The sequence below is a fragment of the Erythrolamprus reginae genome, chromosome 3 (assembly GCF_031021105.1).
Source record: "Erythrolamprus reginae isolate rEryReg1 chromosome 3, rEryReg1.hap1, whole genome shotgun sequence".
In the NCBI taxonomy this organism is placed as follows: domain Eukaryota; kingdom Metazoa; phylum Chordata; class Lepidosauria; order Squamata; family Dipsadidae; genus Erythrolamprus; species Erythrolamprus reginae.
The window spans coordinates 97,081,979-97,102,987 of record NC_091952.1 but is presented as its reverse complement, the minus strand read 5'-3'; the positions used below and the strand labels follow the sequence as shown (position 1 = coordinate 97,102,987).

Below are 21,009 nucleotides of genomic sequence, written 5' to 3'. Positions count from 1 at the left end.
GTGACCTCTACTACCAATTGATTCATTATATACTACCAAGTTATTAACAATGTTATAGATAAATTTTCTCCATAAATATTTCCCCCTAAACTGGTCCTTCAGATCTTCCAATGGTGTACCTATCACCTAGTACTATTACTATTACTGTTTTTCCATAGACTTTGAAAAGACAGTTGTCCACATATGCTGTCAATAGTCAGTGATTTCTGTGCAGCTGCAGTTTATATAGATGCATAACACAACAACAGTTTGTAAATCAGGAAAATGGCCAAGATTGTACACAAAGTTTCCGCTGACATTTACTGAAGCTCGCTAACACTTAAGAACACTTACAAAATTCTAAATAGTTTTCCACTCCAGGAAATGTAGTTGTATATACGCAGTATTAATCTGTAGTGGTAGATTCGGTGCATATTTAAATTACGGGATGATCATATATTTTGATGGGCTAGACAAATTATTATTATTATTATTATTATTATTATTATTATTATTATTATTAATTGGATTTGTATGCCGCCCCTCTCCGTAGACTCGGGGCGGCAAATCAATGGAAAACCAGATTAATAATGGCTAATAGTCTGATGGCTATAGTATGCTTTCTGAATATCAAGCAGCCTATCTACGCGATGGAACGGAGGTGGAAGAAGGTTACTCTATTGATTTCCTGTCCATTCTTAAAAGCTTGAAGTGCCTAAGTAGATGAGTCAGAAAGCTACTTTATTTTATCACCTCTTGCTGTTTCCATGAACAAAAAGCAGAGGAACCAATGAATCAAGATTGACTTTTTGATACAATTTAAAATACTGTACGTTGGAATAAGAAACAAATTGAAGATCCGTCATAAGAAAACAATGGAAATATGTAAAGGACAACGTATTTCTAACGAAGAATAGATACAGTTCTAAATCAAAAGTCTTCAAACTTGGCAACTTTATGACTTGTGGACTTCAACTTCCACAACTTGAGAGTTGAAGTCCACAAGACTTCAATTCCTGGAATCTTGGGAGTTGAAGTCCACAAGTCTTAAAGCTGCCAAGTTTGCTACCGCATGAATCCCAGCGGCCGATAAGGTCCCACAGAGTTGGCCTTCTCCGGGTCCCATCGACTAAACAATGTCGTTTGGCGGGCCCCAGGGGAAGAGCCTTCTCTGTGATGGCCCCAGCCCTCTGGAACCATCTCCCCCGGAGATTAGAACTCCCCCACCCTCCCTGTCTTTCGTAAACTACTCAAGACTCACTTATACCGCCAGGCATGGTGGAGTTGAGACACCTTTCCCCCAGGTTTTTTTTTATATATATACTTTGTTTTATGTTTGGTATGAATGTGCTGTTTGGTTTTTTAAAATAATGATAGGGTTTTATATGTTTTTTAATATTAGATTTGTTCCACTGCTATATTGTTTTTATTACTGTTGTGAACCGCCCCGAGTCTTCAGAGAGGGGTGGCATACAAATCTAATAAATAAATAAATAAATAAATAAATAAATAAATAAATAAAGTTTGGGACCCCTGTTCTAAATAATGACTAAAGTAGTTAACTAATGTTAAATGGTATGTCAGAAGCTAAATCAAAGAATGAATGGTCAAAGGTATATTAACTTTATTCAACTTAAAGTAAATATATATTTATTATTTTAGTGTAATATTCAGCTACTTTTAGGCTCAACATGTCAAGATTGCAGAGAAATGTCTGAGAAGTTAAGAAAGGACAGGCTGCAAAGGAAATGTTTTAATATCAGGTAAGGAAATTGTGGTTTTTCAGAGAGAAACTCAGGGGAAGTACTTCGAGTTAGAAGAAATTAACACATCCGCATAATTTCCAGAAACAAATACCGGTAAGCCTCTTTTTTGGTCAGCATTTCTATAGTTAGCTCTGTTTCTTAATGACATAGTTGTTATGTCTCATGAATTGGTAGATCCCCGTGCTTCAGATTACATCTCCAAATTGCTTTTGTTGTTACCACATTGGATTATGAGCAGTACAGTACAGTATTAAGCAAACAAAGCTTTTTGGACTTTTTAAGTAACCAAATAATAAATTTGCCTATTCCAAATGCTTTGTTCTTGGCACCAAAATCATCTTACCGGGGTTACCTATGGTAGTTTCTACACTTCCCACCTGATATTCTTGTGATTCTTTTTTTAATGTTAACAATATTAGAAACATTTATTTTACAAAAAATTAAAATACATTATTGTCAGTTCATGCACGTTCCTTGTTATCAGAGCTAATATCAGAGTAACGCCACATTTCAAAACAGCTTAAATTTCTTGTGTCTACATTCCAATGGAACTGTTTGACAAAGTTAATATCAGAATAGTTGCTCTAAATTTATTTAAAGAAGAGCAGTGTAAATTTTGAACATTTTTATCTGTTAGTTTTTATGCAATCTCATACCTGTTGTGGTTAGCTCTGGCCCAGTCCCTGCCCCAAGGAATGTGGAGATGGGTGTGGGGCAAACATCCACATGTCACAGGCCTGTTTTGCTCCCGATAGAGTCAACTAGTGAAGTATCCGATGACGAAGGAAGTGTGGGTGTGATGGAAGAGGGGGGCTTGGCTGACAGCCCAGGAGGAGATCAATCTTCCTTATCTTCTTTGGATTCAGAGGAGGAACGTATGACAGACCCACGCATGCGTAGAGCTATGCATAGGAGAGAACAACTTAAGACATATTACAGGAGATAAGAGAGGCCACCTGTGGTTGGGTGGGGCTCCAGTAATTAGAGCTGCTGATAAAATAGCAACGTGCTGGCTTGGCTGTTGTGGAAGATTATCTGATCATAGTTTGTCAAGGTGAAATGTTGTTTCCTGATTGTATTCAAGACTGTGTTTGGATTCCTGGACTTTGGATTATACTTCATTGTGAGTGTTTATCACTTTTTGGACAACAGTATCTGTGACCCAATTTCACAGTTACTGAGTTAATAATTGGAATTCGTTCTTATATTGTATTTAAACTGCCTCGTTGCTACAAGAAACCCATTTGAAGTTTAAAATAGAGTTTTTTCTTCTCTTCTGTTGATAAAGAACATTTATTTGCCTTCTATCTTGTGTGTGTGTCTGCTTGGACTAATTAACCTGTAATTAAGGACGGTTGGCACGTGCTGGCAGAACAATACCTATTTTCCTTCATGCTTTGATGGGAATGTGCTATTAACAAGGATAAAATTATGTTTAATTGTTCATTTTAATTATGAGAAGTTACAAGTATTTGTATTTTCTTCCTTAGAGGAAAGTATCTGCCTTACCATTTTCTTTTTCATGAATTTGTGTGGTTACATCTGTACTTATTGCTGTGCATCATTGCCATGAAAGGGGGGGGGAGAGAGAAGGAGAAAGAAAACATGTAATGTGGGGGTTTTTTGAGACAATGTTTGGTTAGATCAAGGCTTTTGAAAATAAGACTTTCTGTTCCGCTTAAGGCAATCATTGGCTCAAGCCATGTTACCAAGATTTTTAGTTTAAGTTCAGAGCTATCACAATTTATTTGATTCATGTTCTAACATAGTGTTCACAAAGCATGGCTTTGAAATCAGCTTTGACTTCATTGTCCTCTATTCCTTGTTTACAGTGACCTGACTATCAGCCTTTGACCTAACACAGAAGAGCACTTTGTATGATCTTAATTCCTATCAGGCAGTTCTTCAGGAAAATCATCACCATACACTCTTAATTTATATTAATTTACACTGATGATTGAAGAACCACACAGTAACTTTAATTCCTGATACTAACAAATCAAATCCTTCATTTCCTCTCATTACTTTCAAATTTCCAAGCCAATGACTAGGTGGAAATGCTCTGTTCTATTATTTGGTTCATTTAAAATATGTGATATATGTATATATGAAACTTAATGACAGGGAAACAAAATCCCTTCAGTCCTACTACTCTAATTTTGTCTTCTTTAAACTCTAATCTGCACTTCATTATATAAAAAGAAAATGTTATGTATGCTGAGAATGTGTTGCATTATTGAATAAAAGAGTTGCTTTAGGCTACTGATTAAGGCACCAAACTGAAAACCAGGAGAATGAACCTAATCCCAGTTTTAAGCATGCAAGCCGCTGGGTGACTTTGGGCCAACTGACTTCACAACATTATTGTGGGAAAAATAGGAGGAAGGAATATTAAGTATGCTCACTGTTTTGAGTTACTTATAAAGTAATAAAGGTGGGATAAAGAAATCAAATAGAAATAAATGAAATACTATAGGGCTACAACTTATCTTAAGTTGAGTTTGGAGACAAGATTCAATAGTAGTTAAAATAATAGGACAAAGCAATCCTTGGGTGAACTGATTGACTGATTGACAAAGCAGTCCTTGGGTGTGTTATACAATAATTCATGCTGTTCTGAAATACGAAAGCAAAGGATAATGAACTATCATTAGCTTTGCAAAGGAACATTAGTGATTATATGACAAGGGTGTCAAACTCATGACCTATGGTGCGTGTCATGTCCATGTCCAGTTTAGCGAAGCTGGAAAAAGTCACTATTATTATTATTATTATTATTATTATTATTATTATTAAATTAATTAAATTTGTATGCCGCCCCTCTCTGAAGACTCGGAGCGGCTCACAACAAGAAAAACAGTACAAATCCAATAGTTAAAAAAATGTAAAACCCCTTAATATAAAAAACAGTCATACATCTCAGACAAACCATCATAAAATGGGTCAGGGGAATCAATTTCCCCATGCCTGATGGCAGAGGTGGGTTTTAAGGAGTTTGCAAAAGGCAAGGAGGGTGGGCGCAATCCTAATCTCCGGGGGGAGTTGATTCCAGAGGATCAGGGCCGCCACAGAGAAGGCTCTTCCCCTGGGCCCCACCAGACGACATTGTTTCGTTGACGGGATCCTGTGGGACCTAACCAGTCGCTGGGATTTGTGCAGCAGAAGGCGGTCCCGGAGATATTCTGATCCGATGCCATGAAGGGCTTTATAGGTCATAACCAACACTTTGAATCATGACCGGAAACTGATCGGCAACCAATGCAGGCTGCGGAGTGTTGGTGTAACATGGGCATATCTGGGAACGCCCATGATTGCTCTCGCAGCTGAATTCTGCACAATCTGAAGTTTCCAAACACTCTTCAAAAGTAGCCCCATGTAGAGAGCATTACAGTAGTCAAACCTGGAAGTGATGAGGGCATGAGGTAGGGCCGGAACTGGTGCACCAGGCGAACCTGGGCAAATGCCCCCCTCGCCCCAGCTGAAAGATGGTTCTCTAATGTTAGCTGTGGATCGAGGAGGACGCCCAAATTGCGGACCCTCTCTGAGGGTCCAATACATCACATGACAACTCTATGATTACGAGAGTTTGATGTCCTTGCTCTATGACATTGTTATTGCGTTTGCATTCTGCTTACATTTGATTGAAACGAAACTGAGCACTAGTATCTGAAAGAAATTAGATTTATCCACATAAAATTTGGAGAGGGGGGAAATCTTGCATTTTTATGTAGATTTGGCTATAACTATATATTTTCATCATACAAGTGTAAACTCTGGCACTGCACGTTTCTCGATGCTTTCAGCAATCCTTGTATTTACTTTTAAATTTAATCTGGAATTGCTGAAATGAGTTTGAGATTAAACACAATAAAAGAGGAAGTTTGTTCAATGGATATTATTTTTCATATTAGAATCCCTAAGAAAAGACTTGGCAGCAGTGTGTCGAAGATGTTAAAGACTGCCACGTACTATACTTCTAGTATGAGTCCATTGTTGTTTACCTGGAAAGAAACAACCTACCAGGTAAAATTCCTCCTTGGTTAGAATGTATGGAATTGCAGTTTTAAGCACACAGTGGAGCTTTTTTATTCCACTTGACAAATATTATAGAATTGAATGGAATTTTATTGGCCGAGCGTGATTGGACACACAAGGAATTTGTCTTGGTCCACACGTCCCAGCGACCAATTAGGTTGCACAGAGTCGGTCTTCTCCAGATCCCATTGGCTAAGCAATGTCGGCTGGCAGGACTGGAGGGAAGAACCTTTTCTGTTGCAGCCCCGGTTTTCAGGAACCAACTCCCCCCAGAGATTTGTACCGCCCCCATTCTCCTTGCGTTAAAAATACACTTATACGGGCAGGCCTGAGGCCATGAGCAATAGCCTTTGCTCTGGCCAGTGGTATGAATGAAGGATGATTGAATGTTATTTATACTGATTTTATTTTTTACTTCTTTTTAACGTATGTATTGTAGTATTTTAATCTTTGTTAATATTTTATTCTTGTAAGCCGTCCTGAGTTCGCCAGGATAAGGGAGGCCTATAACTTACATTTATTTATTTATTTATTTTGTCCAATACACAATGAGGGTTTTAGTGGCTATATATATATATATATATACACATAGTAAAATACATGATGAAGGTTATAGAGGAGATACTCATAGTAAAATATATCTATGAAAGAATAGAAAAGAAGATATAGGAATAGAACATATCAATGAAAGAATAGAAGAAGAGATATAGGAATAGAAGAAAGGTATAGGAGATATAGGAGAGCAATAGGACAGGGGACGGAAGGCACTCTAGTGCACTTGTACTCGCCCCTTACTGACCTCTTAGGAATCTGGATAGGTCAACCGTGGATAATCTAAGGGTAAAGTGTTGAGGGTTTGGGGATGACACTATGGAGTCTGGTAATGAATTCCACGCTTTGACAACTCGGTTACTGAAGTCATATTTTTTATAGTCAAGTGAATGAATGAATGAATGAATGAATGAATGAATGAATGAATGAATGAATGAATGAGGTCTTGGTGTACATAAAATAAAAGATAATTTCATCAAGATTTATAAGATACAACACTTAATGATACTCCAGGTAGAAATAAGCAATCAAATCATATTAGAAACCAATCAATATAAATTGCAAGGATACAAGCAATGAAGTTACAGTCATACAGTCACTTGTGGGAGGCAATGAGTGATGGGAACGATGGAAAGATTAATAGTAATGCAGACTTAGTAAATAGTTTGACAGTTTTGAGGGAATTATTTATTTAGCAGAGTGATGGCATTGGGGGGGGAAACAGTTCTTGTGGCTAGTTGTTCTGGTGTGCAGTGCTCTATAGCCTCCTTTTGAGTTGAAACAATTTACAGAAGTTGAAACAGTTTGTGTCCAGGATGTGAGGTGTCTGTAAATATTTTCACAGCCTTCTTTTTGATTCGTGCAGTATACAGGTCCACAATGGAAGGCAGGTTGACAGCAATTGTTTTTTTCTGCAGTTCTAATTATCATCTGAAGTCTCTGTCGGTCTTGTTGGGTTGCAGAACCCAACCAGACAGTTATAGAGGTGCAGATGACAGACTCAATAATTCCTCTGTAGAATTGTATCAGCAGCTCCTTGGGCAGATTGAGCTTCCTGAGTTGGCGCAGAAAGAGCATTCTTTGTTGTCTTGTTTGATGACATTTTTGATGTTAGGTGACCATTTTAAACCTTGCAATATGGTCAGACCTAGAAATTTGGAGGTCTCTACTGTTGATACTTTGTTGTCTAATATTGAAGGAGATGGAAGTATGGGAGGGTTTCTCCTAAAATCTACCACCATTTTAAATTAATAGTACAGAGGAAAAACAAAACAAAGCTTTCATAAAATCTTTCTTAAAGTTTGTTAAAACAAATTAGTCCAACATCTGGTAAGACTATATTTGGGGATTCCTCTGTTTATAGATAATACCATGGGGATAATTGGAGTGGTTGCACAACGGAGATTAATAGCATGCTAAACATTTACAACAGCAGGTTTGGTTGGGGGGTGGGGGGAGGAAGCAGATTCTTGTTAAAGTGCCAGTGTTAATAAATGATATCCCAAATGGCTTGAACACAGTGTAAAAACCACTTAAACTGTTTTGGATACAACCCTGAGCCATGGCTGTGTTACATGCATTAAAAAGTATGTGCTTTGGGTATATAAATACTTGCTTTCCTTGTATGTAGCAGCTGAGAATTCTTGCTACCAGCTTAGTAGCAAATGTTTTCCATCCGTAACGGATAAGAGGAGACTTTACCTGGAAAATATGTAATTTGCCTGAAACAAAAACAAAAATTTAATTTGCCAAATGAAAATTAAGGTGAAACTATACATGCTTGTTTATTGTGATTGTTCAGGCTTGTAAACATTACTGTACTGAATCTGACATGTGGTATTGATTTGAATAAGTAACATGTAAATATAAATTTGCAAGACAGATTTTGAGCAGATCAAATGTTAGGATTTAAAACTGTAGACCACTAAAGACAATGGTCTTGCCATCTACATAAACAAATCCAAAATGTGTGCAGTGGTACCCCTACTTACAAACTTAATTCGTTCCGTGACCAGGTTCTTAAGTAGAAAAGTTTGTAAGAAGAAGCAATTTTCCCATAGGAATCAAATAAAAGCAAATAATACGTGCGATTGGGGAAACCACAGGGAGGGTGGAAGCCCTGTTTCCTCCCAGGAGATTCTTAGAGAGGCCCCACGGAGACTTCTCCCTGCCTTTTCTGGCCCTGTTTCCTCCCAAGAGATTCCTAGAGAGGCCCCATGGAGACTTCTCCCTGCCTTTTCTGGCCCTGTTTCCTCCCAAGAGATTCCTAGAGAGGCCCCACGGAGGCTTCTCACTGCCTTTTCTGGTTACAGTTTCGGAGGCTCAGATTTGTAAGTGGAAAATGGTTCTTGAGAAGAGGCAAAAAAATCTTGAACACCCGGTTCTTATCTAGAAAAGTTTGTAGGTAGAAGTTCCACTATACTCTATTTGGTCCTTAATATTTATATAATACATATTTATATACTATTTGCTACAGAAATTTGTAGCAAATACTGAAAGGTAATTGGTATTTAAAAAACAACTGGAGTAAAACTTCAAATCCTCTACTCCCTAGCCCATGTTAGTGGCATATCAAGTCTTTTTCCCCTTCACTAAATCAGTTGTGAGCATGGCCATTGCGTGATCTATTCAGCCTATGGGCCAGGAGTTTGGCAGCCCTGCTCTAGGGGCATCAGACTGGTTATGACTTTTTCATTTTTCATTCTCAAGTAAATAAATTCTTTCATAGCAAACTTCTCTGAATGAAGGTTTTGCCCAGTCCAACCCTAGATTCCTCTAGATAGCTCTAGGAATGAACTCTTTACTCATAACTTGCAAATGATTCCAAGGAGAATTGTTATAGCAAATAAAAATATACATCTGATATAATGAATGTTTACATTTTAAAATTTTATTTATTTATTTATTTTGTCCAATACATAATACACATTGAAGAGAAAGATATGTAATAATATAAGTAAAGAAAAGAATAGAAGAAAAGATATAAAAGTATAGGTGAACATATTTGAAAGGAAGAAAAGATAAATGAGATAACGAGAGACAATTGGACAGGGGACGGAAGGCACACTGGTGCACTTATGCACGCCCCTTACTGACCTCTAAGGAACCTGGAGAGGTCAATTGTGGAGAGTCTAAGGGAAAAATGTTTGGGGTTAGGGGTTGACACTACTGAGTCAGGTAATGAGTTCCACGCTTCGACAACTCGGTTGCTGAAGTCATATTTTTTACAGTCAAGTTTGGAGCGGTTAATATTAAGTTTGAATCTGTTGCGTGCTCTTGTGTTGTTGCGATTGAAGCTGAAATAGTCATTGACAGGTAGAACGTTGCAGCATATGATCTTGTGGGCCATACTTAGATCGTGTTTTAGGCGACGTAATGGGAGCACAATGTATGTATTCGAACAAATAGGCAACCGTCTTACTGGATGAGGGGAATGCTATGGAAATGATCTCGCCTTGATTTCAGCAAAAGCTTTCGACAGGTTTCATATGACATTCTTCAACTGAAAAGCTGTTATTCCTGCTGTTCTCTCTGAAGGTTTTTAAGAAGAGGCTGGAGAACCCGCCTTGTGGGGATAGTTTAGTTTTCCTGCATTGCAAAGATCAGTGATGGGAAACCTATGGCACGAGTGCCACAGGTAGCACACAGAGCCATATCTTCTGGCATGCGAATCGTTGCCCTAGCTCAGCCCCAACATGCATGTGTGTGCCGACCAGCTGATTTTTGGCTCACACAGAGGCTCGGGGGGGCATTTTTGTCTTCCAGGGAGCCTCCAGGGGGATTGGGGAGAGAGTTTTTACCCTCCTCCAGCCCCAGGGAAGCCTTTGGAGCCCGAGGAGGATAAAACACGAGCCTACTGGGCCCACCAGAAGTTGGGAAACAGGCCTTTTTGACTCAGGGGAAGCTGTTTTCGCTGTCCCTAGGCATTGAATTATGGGTGTAGGCACTCACACATATGCGATAGCGCAAGCTCGTTCAGAACCCGAGGAAAAAAAAGACTCGCCATCACTGGACTAGATGATCCTTTTAGGACTTTTCAACTGCATAATTTTATGATTCTGTGAGCAGGCTGCCAAAACTAAAACTCCCAGAAATACAGCTAGTAATGATAATGATAATGTTGTCTATACAGTCAAGTTGGAGACTATATGGGCCAGATATTTCCACATCTTCCAATCTTGAACTGTTTATTTTGAGTTTTTCTATGTTTTGCTGGTGTACAGCTAGCAAGTTGATAATAAGAGTGTTGTTCTGTAACATTTTGTTGCAGGTAGCTAGGCCATTCTTTAGGAAGACATGATGGAACAGAACCTATTCCATTTAGAAAAAAATATAAGCTGGAAACTACAGTCTTCCCACATCTGCAGAAATTCAGACTTCTTGTTTCTTACAGCATTCATTACATAAAATCAAGTCTCATTCTCTAAATATGGTGGAATATTTAAAAAAAATGTGGGAGATATATTTCTGACTCTTTTCTTAAATTAGACCTTTGGCATTGAATATAATTTAAGAGTATATATGTCCCAAGTTTTAAGGAGCCTAAAACTATGCATATGCTGTAAAAGATAAGTTACTGTATTATTCTGATGATGTCATTCCCTTGGTTTGGGAAAATTAAAGCCATGATCCATTCATGTTATAAATCTAATGAATAGAATATTATATAAAATGTGGGAGCATAACTGAAAGTACGGTAGTAAGCTGTTCTATGTACCATGTTTTCATATAAATATTTTCCTCTTTAGTATTCATCTGTTTTTTATTAAAAAGCATTTTATTAAATGCAGAAGGCAAATAATGAATGAGCAAGATTAATGACAAAGGAAGAAGAAGAAGAAAACCTACCTTCTGTTCTAAAACATTAACCAAAAGAGGTTTACTAGTTAAATCTCTAGATATAGGAATTTCAATTTCTTGTGGTTCCAATGATACATCATTGATCGTGTGTGATATAGCTGATCATTTATCTTACATAATCATAAGCAATAGAAAACTAGTATTTTGCTTGACTGCTTCCATTGCTGGAATTATCCCCCAAAGGTATCAGCCTTTGCATCTGTTTTACAGACAATCCAACTAATATTGCCAAGTGGTTGCACTCTGTAGTATTTTCCACTTTGTTCTCCAAACTTTAATCAGGCATTATTTTATTGATTTAAAACTTTAGCATCTTGCACGTATGGCTCCTGGATTCCTGCTGAGAATTCAGTGTTTTATTTAATGTAATGTGATACCAACAACAGGTTTAAAATCTGTACTGAGGGAGTAATGTTGCTCCTTTGTTGAACTGGGAGGAAAGACCAGTAACACCGAGAAACTATAACCCTGGCACGTTGGATGCTTCCAGTCAATTTAAAAACAAACAAATCATGTTATTTATTGCATGTATAATATGCCATAATAAAATGACTCTTGATGCTTGTATAACCATAAAAACAATTATAACAACTTAGATTACATATTATTATTATTATTATATTATTATTATTATTATTATTATTATTATTATTATTATTATTAATTGGATTTGTATGCTGCCCCTCTCCGTAGACTCGGGGCGGCTAACAACAGTGGTAAAAACAACATGCGACAATCCAATACTAAAACAGCTATAAACCCTTATTTTAAAAACCAATCATACATACAAACATACCATACATAAATTGTAGAAGCCTAGGGGGAAAGAATATCTCAGTTCCCCCATGCCTGACGACAGAGGTGGGTTTTAAGAAGCTTACGAAAGGCAAGAAGGGTGGGAGCTATTCTAATGTCTGGGGGGAGTTGGTTCCAGAGGGCCGGGGCCGCCACAGAGAAGGCTCTTCCCCTGGGTCCCGCCAAACAACATTGTTTAGTTGACGGGACCTGGAGAAGGCCCACTCTGTGGGATCTAACTGGTCGCTGGGATTCGTGCGGCAGAAGGCGGTCCCGGAGATAATCTGGTCCGGTGCCATGAAGGGCTTTATAGGTCATAACCAACACTTTGAATTGTGACAGGAAACTGATCGGCAACCAATGCAGACTGCGGAGTGTTGGTGTGATATGGGCATATTTAGGGAAGCCCATGATTGCTCTCGCAGCTGCATTCTACATATACAGCATGCAACTTAATATGCCATTTTCAATTATTTAATAATGGAACAGTATTATGTAATGGGTAAATTCTGCATTAAGGCTGGAGATCCTAAAACTACATTTGGCCATTAGATGCTCTCTAAAGCAGTGTTTTTCAACCAGTGTGCCGCGAGACATGGTCAGGTGTGCCGCGAAGCTCAGAGAGAGGAAGGAAGAAAGAAAGCGAGAGAGAGAGCAAGAGAAAGAAAAAGCAAGAGAAAGAGAGAAAGAGAGGGTGGGAAGGAGAGAGAGAAAGACATAGAGGGAGGTAGGGAGGGAGAGAGGAAGAGAGCAAAAAAGAGAGGAAGGAAGGAAGAGAAAGAAAGAGGGATGGAGAGAGAGCGAAAGAAAGAGGAAGGGAGAGAAAGAGGGGGGGAGAGAGAAATAGAGCCAAAGGGAGGAAGAGAGAGATATAATTTTTTTGTCCAAACTTTTTTTAGCCCCCACCCCACGCCTGCTCAATGTGCCCCAGGGTTTCGTAAATGTAAAAAATGTGCCGCGGCTCAAAAAAGGTTGAAAATCACTGCTCTAAAGGACTTTATTGCTATTGCTTAGCTCCATCTATCTCACAGGGTTATTGTATAGATGAAATACTATATACAGAATACTGTATTTTGCCTGGAGCTTCTAGAGAAAAAGTAGAATACACATTTACTTAACATATTTGTTTTAAAAATAATGATTAACCCCCCCCCCCCAAATTCAGCAAGAAATTCCATGCACCATAGGGATGTCTCAGTGCAATCTATCATTATTTGCTTGTTTGAAGTGTTCATTAGAAACTTAAATTATCTAAGAGCTAGTTGTTGCTGAAAGCAAAGTGGTTTGCATTCACACTGCTTTTAAGCAACATATGTCAGGATATGTAGTTTAATGGGGGAGAAAGGATGTCTTTAAATGGCTGAAATGGTACTGCTTAAAAGCAAATTTGGTACATTGAGATATTAATAAATAAAACAGTGAAAGATGGCATTATTTACTTGCTGCAAATTAGTTTCTTTCCTTACAGTCTTATTTTCAAATATGAATTTGATTTCCGAATTAATATGAATACCAGTAAATTTCACAGAGTTTTAAAGCTGTGAACCATCCTCTCTCCTTTTTCCCTATACCACTGCAGGCAAATGGCTATCCAATGCCTTTTTTTAAATATCCAGTGTTGGAGCACCCATAATTTCTGGAGCCAAACCATCCCACTGATTACATGTTCTCACTGTCAGGAAATTTCTTCTTAGTTTTAGATTGAATCTCTCCTTGATAATCTCCATTACTTCTTGTCCTGTCCTCAGGGGCATTTGAGACTAGGTTGACCCCCTTTTCTTTGTGACAGTTCCTCAAAAATTGCAAGACAACTATCATGTCACTCTAAAGCATATAAAGTGGTACTTCACTTTATTTGTTGGTTGGTTGGTTGGTTGGTTGCTTGGTTGGTTGGTTGGTTGGTTGGTTGGTTGGTTGGTTGGTTGGTTGGTTGGTTGGTTATGACCTATAAAGCCCTTCATGGCATCGGACCAGAATATCTCCGAGACTGCCTTCTGCCGCACGAATCCCAGCGACCGGTTAGGTCCCACAGAGTTGGCCTTCTCCGGGTCCCGTCAACTAAACAATGTCATTTTGTGGGACCCAGGAGAAGAGCCTTCTCTGTGGCGGCCCCGATCCTCTGGAACCAGCTCCCCCCAGATATCAGAGTTGCCCCCACCCTCCTTGCCTTTCGTAAGCTCCTTAAAACCCACCTCTGTCGTCAGGCATGGGGGAATTGAAATTTTCTCTTCCCCCTAGGCTTATAGAATTTATACATGGTATGCTTGTATGTATGAATGGTTCTTTAAATTGGGGTTTTTTAGATTATTTTTAATATTAGATTTGTTCACATTGTCTTTTTTATTGTTGTTAGCCGCCCCGAGCCTTTGGAGAGGGGCAGCATACAAATCTAATAAAAATACAAATATTTATTTATTTATTTTTAAATTTGATTTGATTTGATTTCTATGCCACCCTATTCCTCAGACTCAGGGCAGCTATTATCACTAATCTTGATACTATCCTTCTGTTGATCTTGACACTATTCCTCTGTTGATGCAATCTAGGACTGAATTGGCTTTTTTGCATTTTGTTGGCTCGGATTCACTGTTCAAGTCTGTCAAGATATTTCTGTATCTTCTAAAGTGTTGCCTCCAGGTTTGGGTTGTCTGTAAACTTGATGGGTTCCCCTTCTATCCTCTCATTTAAATAATTTATGAAGATGTTGAAGAGTACCGGGCCTAGGATAGAATCTTGAAAAAAAAAACCATTGCATACTTCCCTCTATGTAAATACGTTATTATTGTATTGAGTACTACACATTGTGTCCTCTGGTCAGCCAGTTATGAATCCACCTTCACATTTTATCTAGTAACACTGTTGTTAGCTGCCCCACGTCCACAGAGAGGAGCGGCATACAAATCCAATAAATAAAAAATAAATAAATTGTAGACTACTTTGTCAAATGCTTCACTGAAACCCAAGTATACAATGTACCATCATTTTGCTGGTCCACTAATTTAGTCACTTTGTCAAAGAATGCAATAAGGTTTGCCTGACATCTGTTTTTGACAAATCCATGTTGGCTTCTAGAAAGAACTTTGCTTCTTTCTAAGTGTCTGCAGATCTATTGCCTGATTGTCTTTTCTAGGATCTTCCAAGGTATTGATGTCAGGCTGATTACTCTGTAGTTTCCTGCATTCATTTCCCCTCCTCTTTTTGAAGATAGGAACCACGTCAGCTCTTTCCCAATTCTTTGGTAGTTTCCAGTTCCCCATGATATTTGAAATACATATGGTTCAGTCACTCTGAGATCGCATCGGCCAACTCCTTCAAAACTCTGGGATGTAATCTACCTCATCCTAGTGATTTGAACTTGTTTAGAGTGGATAAATCTTGCACTACCATTTTCTTGACTATTTTGATTTATATTGCTGATCTCTTTTATGATACTGCTTTTGATAGGTCATACTATTATTTTTTTCTTTTGTATGAAATCAGATAAAAATAATGAATGAAGCAATTCTTCTCCCTTGACTCTTTTTCTTGTTTTTTTACATACTTTTTTTAAAAATAATTTTTATTGGTTTATTTACTAAATTAACAACAACAAAAAAATACATAAAAAAAGACGTGCCCATCACCAATAAAACCCCCACCACCATTTAGGGGGTTATATTATTTACAATAAGTTTCAATTTCTTCCTTTGCTCCGGTTTACATTTCTTTACCTACAAAAAGTGATTGGAATTTATTTTTCACATTGTCGTCATAAATTCTACTTAAGATATAATTTTTCACCTTATTCCATCATGCCATCAGCTTCTCCAATTTATTTTCATTAAAGTTATTTAATCTTATTTCCATAATTTCGAAATGAATGTGGTCCACCATGTACCAGTACCAATTCTGAATTGTCCATTTATTGCTATCTTTCCACCCTAATACAACTACTGCTTGAGCGCTTTCCAAAGCTGCTGTTTTGATTTCTTTAAATTCTCGTAATTCCCCATATTTAACTAGTATTGCTAATTCTTTTGTGATTATCCAATTAATGTTTAGCATATTATTTATTTCATTCTGTACTTCCTTCCCAAATTTTTGAACTTCAACACATTCCCAGAGCATATGCATAAAAACTCCTTTTATTTGGCAACCATGCCAGCAATTTCCTTTCCCTTTCCTCTGGAAGTGTGCTAGTTTTACTGGCGTGAAATACCATTTATGTAAAAATTTCCTTCTCATCTCTCTAATTCTTGTATTCTTTATCTTATGTATATTTTCTACTACTTCTTCCATCTTGCTTTCATTAATCCTTAATTCATTTTGCCAATATCTTCTTAGGCATTTAATCACTTCCTCTTCCACTTGTAATAGCATACTATAAATATTACTATTACTGTACTGATTTATATTCTTGATCTCTTTTATGATACTGCTTTTGATAGGTCACACTATTATTTTTTTCTTTTGTGTGAAATCAGTTACAAATACTGAATGAAGCAATTCTTCTCCCAACCTTGACTCTTTTTCTTGTTTTTTTACATGCTAAAAGAAACTTTTTACTACTATTTTTGAAATTTGTTGCAAGTCTCAGTTCATTCTGAGCCTTAGATTTCCTGACTTCATTTTTTTCAAATTCAAATTAAATGCTGGTATTCTGCTAGACTTATGTATCCCTCACAACTAAAAAAAATGAAAATGTCAATATCGGTCAACCCCGTGTAAATACTATTGTAGTAAAATAATAGGATGCATTACTTACGCATTATAAACACAAGAAAACAAATGATGGTAGGGAAGGGGTTCTGTTTTAAGAATAGTCTGGACCATTTCAACTTAGACTCCCCCCCCCCAAAAAAAAACCTATACTACTGTATTGAAATCATGTTACTGATTAGGGCAACTAATTTATTTAGTGTAATTAATTTGCTGATCCCTTCCAAATCAAGAATCAAATCTCTCAATTAACTGTACATCCCAATCTATCTTTTTTTGCAGACTTTTTTGTAGACTTTTTTAAAAAGTACCTAGATTAAAAATTAAACCAAACATTTCACCACGAGGCCTGTATTCATACATTCAGCTGTTCCCACAGTGTACATCTGGCATCTCTCTGTTTTTAAATTTTAACTTATGGTCTCAGAGGCACTTTCATTATATCTGGAATGCTGAACAATTCTTGGCAATCACCAAGGTTTTCTCGGCCATTCCATCATAGTAACTGGAAAGACATTTGTTGGCGTAAAAGGTAATAGGCAAGCTGTGTTCTACAACTTCCAGGATTTGGCAGAGAAATTATTCTCTGGATTTGAAGTTCAACGCAGTATCTAGACTTTCACAGGTATAACTGGGTATATATCATCAATATTCCCTGTTATCTATAACAGTGGTTCTTTTAGGATAGTGATAAATTCACATTCGTGTTTCTATTTACACATCACTGATTTCAATTTCTGCATATTTCTGATTTTTTTTATTATGTATATAGCAGCTAAATTGAAAGTCTCTCAGATCAATGTTACTCTGCACTGAGGTCATTTAATTGTAAAGTTTATTTTGATACTCCTATCTAAGGAATAACATCGTTTGAGTAGAATATAAAGTCATCTGTGGCCAGTGCAGCTTTGACCATGGCAAACCTGGCAGAAGAATCACATTCTAGTACGGTCCTGGGAAATAAAGAATAAAATGGAATAGAAGAATCTCCATCTGATTCTAAATGCCCCAGAGCATTTTCTGTATTTTCAACTTTGAGATGTAAAGCATCTTCCCGCGGAACTGGGACAATATTAGGACTGGATGTGGAGAGGGCTAAGTTAGAGAAGGCTGGTTTAAAGAAACAGCATGAAAGGAAATGAAAACAGGAGGTCTTTTTGTAAACTGATGTTAATTGGAAAGGCCTGGATTTTCAATGAGTCAGGCCATCTTCAGCCTTGGTTGTTGTGCTCAAGCCTGGCACGACATTAGAGTTAGAAACAAAAATAAAACCCTCCTCCTACAATTTTACGGTGTCTTCCTTACAAGATATTTGCTAACTCATTTACTGATTGGATGATTAGTACTAGGTTTAACATTGACTCAAAAACAGCTGGGACTATTTAGAGTCCTGAAAGAGTGGATATTTATCAGCAGTACAAATAGAAGTTATTTTTACAGTAAAGATAGCATTCATGTTACTTTACTCATTGGGCCATGAAGCAACCTTGTTGTACTATACTAAACTATATTGTGCTATACCTTACTCATTGGGCCATGAAGCAACCTTGTTGTACTATACTAAACTATATTGTGCTATACCTTAGTCATAGACCCATGAAGCAACCTTGTTGTACTATACTAAACTATATTGTACTATACCTTAGTCATAGAACCATGAAGCAACCTTGTACTTCCTATTTTGGACTTAAAAAAAACACCTTAAAACTTGGAAGTAGAAAAGCAGTATCCTAGTAAGGGTTAACCTGTTACTGTCCAACAAATAAATATACAACATAGGCAAAAAGATACTGTGTCTTGCACACAAGTAATTTACAGTACTCTAAATACAGTAATTCCTCGTTTTTTGCGGGGGATGCATTCCAAGACCACCCTTGAAAAATGAATTTCCGTGAAGTAGAGGAAAGAACCGTTGTACCTACCTGAACGGTCTTCTCGATGCTCTGGAAGGAGAGTCCAGGATGGGTTAACCCTCAATCTTATTGGTTGAGACTGAGTTATAAATTAACATGTTAATTAGGCACCGCCCCTTGCCTGCCCCCAAGGGTTCAGTTTTAAAAAACGAAGTCATTAATATCCAACACAATTTTATTGAACCCTTATGAAACATAACGATTAGACAAAACACAACCCAAATCCCTTGAATCAAACGATTACTTGGGTGGGTCTGGACTCTCCTTCCAGAGCATCGAGAAGACCGTTCAGGTAGGTACAACGGTTCTTCTCCACTGCTTCTGGAAGGAGAGTCCAGGATGGGATATGCCCCAGTTCTAGTCCAAGGGTGGGAGAGTGCAGATTCAGGGATTAACAGTAGAACAAACCGTCTGCAAAACTCTTCTCCCAAAGGAAGCCTCAGCTGAGGCATACGTGTCCAGTTTGTAATGCCGGATGAAAGTAGAAGGCGCAGACCACGTTGCTGCCCGGCATATATCCTCAGCCGAAGCCTGGGTCCTCCAGGCTGCTGAAGTGGCTGCACTGCGAGTGGAATGAGCAGTGATCCCCTGAGGTAAAGTCTGAGTGGTGGTTTCGTAGGCTTCAGCAATACACTCACGAATCCAGCGACTGATTGACTTGGGGGAAACCCCAAGCCCTGATTTAGTCTGTGAAAAAGAAATAAACATCCTTTCGGACCGCCTAAATGGCTCTGTCCGTCGAATATAAATTTTTACGGCTCTCCTGACATCCAGTTTGTGCCACCTGAGTTCTAACGGATGATTCCCACCAGCACAAAAATCAGGCAACACTATCTCCTGCTTCCTGTGGAATAAAGAGTTAATCTTGGGCAGGAACGCTGGATCTAACCGTAGGACTAGCCTGTCAGGATAAAATATACAAAGATCAGAACGTACAGAGAGCGCAGAGATGTCTGAAACCCTCCTAGCCGAGGTCACAGCCACCAGGAAGGCTGTCTTAATCGTTAAGAACCTAAGTGGTATGGACCTCAATGGCTCGAACGGTGGACCAGTCAATGCATTTAACACTAACGACAGGTCCCACGATGGAAAACGATGGATTGTGGGAGGATGAGTGTTCGCAGCGCCCTTAAGGAAGTCCTTGACCCAAGGATGGAAAGATAAGGATCTCTGCTCCCCTGTTCTAATAATTGTGGACAAGGCTGCAACTTGTCTCCGGAGGGTATTGGGGGCTAATCCCCGATCCAGACCCGCCTGGAGGAACCCCAATACCTGCAACACCGAAGCCGCCTCCGTGTCAGTACTGTTCTCCTGGCAGAACTTACAGAAGGCTGACCAGGTGGCCTGGTATATTCTCGAGGTGGATGGTCGTCGAGCCGCCTGTATCGTTGAGATGATGTCATCAGGTAAATGATGTCCCCTCAACCTGTTCCGCTCAATCTCCAGACGGTCAGTTGAAACCACTGGGGTTCCGGATGATTGACCGATCCCTGGCTGAGGGATATCTCTCTGTCCGGGATCCTCCACGGTGGGGATGTTGAAAGAGACACTAGATCCGAAAACCACGGTCTGCGTGGCCAGTACGGAGCGACCAGAATCACCTCTGCCCTCTCCCGCAAAATCTTGTCCACCACCTTCGGTAGAATCTTCGTCGGCGGGTAGGCGTAGAGGAGACCCTGTGGCCAGCGGGAGGTGAGAGCATCTACTCCCTCCGCCCTGGGCGAAGGGAAACGGGTGTAAAATCTGGGGAGCTGCGCATTGGTGTGTGTCGCGAACATGTCCACCAGAGGCGTACCGAAAATCTCCGTGATTCTTTGGAACAATCGCGAATCCAGTTTCCATTCTGTCGGGTCGAGAGTGGTCCTGCTCAGCCAATCGGCCTGAGTATTGTCGACCCCCGCGATGTGCTCCGCTGATAATGATGCCAGATTCCTCTCGGCCCAGGTGAAAAGGGCCGAGGCTTCCTGCATGAGACGTCGCGACCTCGTACCCCCCTGATGGTTGAGGTAGGCCTTGGTCGCGATGTTGTCCGTCAGGACCAGAACATGTTTGTTTTGAAGAAAAGGAACAAAGTGCTGTAGAGCCAGGAAAACTGCCCTGAGCTCCAGAAAGTTTATGTTTACCGGGTTGAGGTCCTCCCTGGACCAGAGGCCTTGTGCGCACTGTTGGCCAATATGCGCTCCCCAACCCGAGAGACTGGCGTCTGTAGTTAGAGTGACTAGGTCGTGCGTGCTGAACGATAGTCCACGGCACAAGGCTGGGGAGACCCACCACGCTAGAGAGTCCTTTACCTCCTTTGGAAGACGAACCCGCATGGTGGAATGGCTGGTCCGAACCTTCTGGGCTGGCAGTAGAAACCATTGAAGGCTCCGAATGTGGTGTCTGGCCCACGGAATTATCCCGATGCAAGA

The 21,009-nt window shown here is 39.2% G+C and overlaps 1 protein-coding gene across 1 annotated transcript in view; it reads left to right on the top strand.

Annotated features, from left to right (window-relative positions):
• The first annotated feature begins 2,822 nt into the window (after positions 1–2,822).
• The window catches only part of LPAR3 (lysophosphatidic acid receptor 3), a 76,406-nt gene continuing 58,219 nt past the window's right edge, over positions 2,823–21,009 (top strand). The window contains exon 1 of the mRNA XM_070746263.1: positions 2,823–2,868. The gene's annotated coding sequence lies outside the window, so the exon portion shown is untranslated. The remainder of the gene's footprint in view (positions 2,869–21,009) is intronic.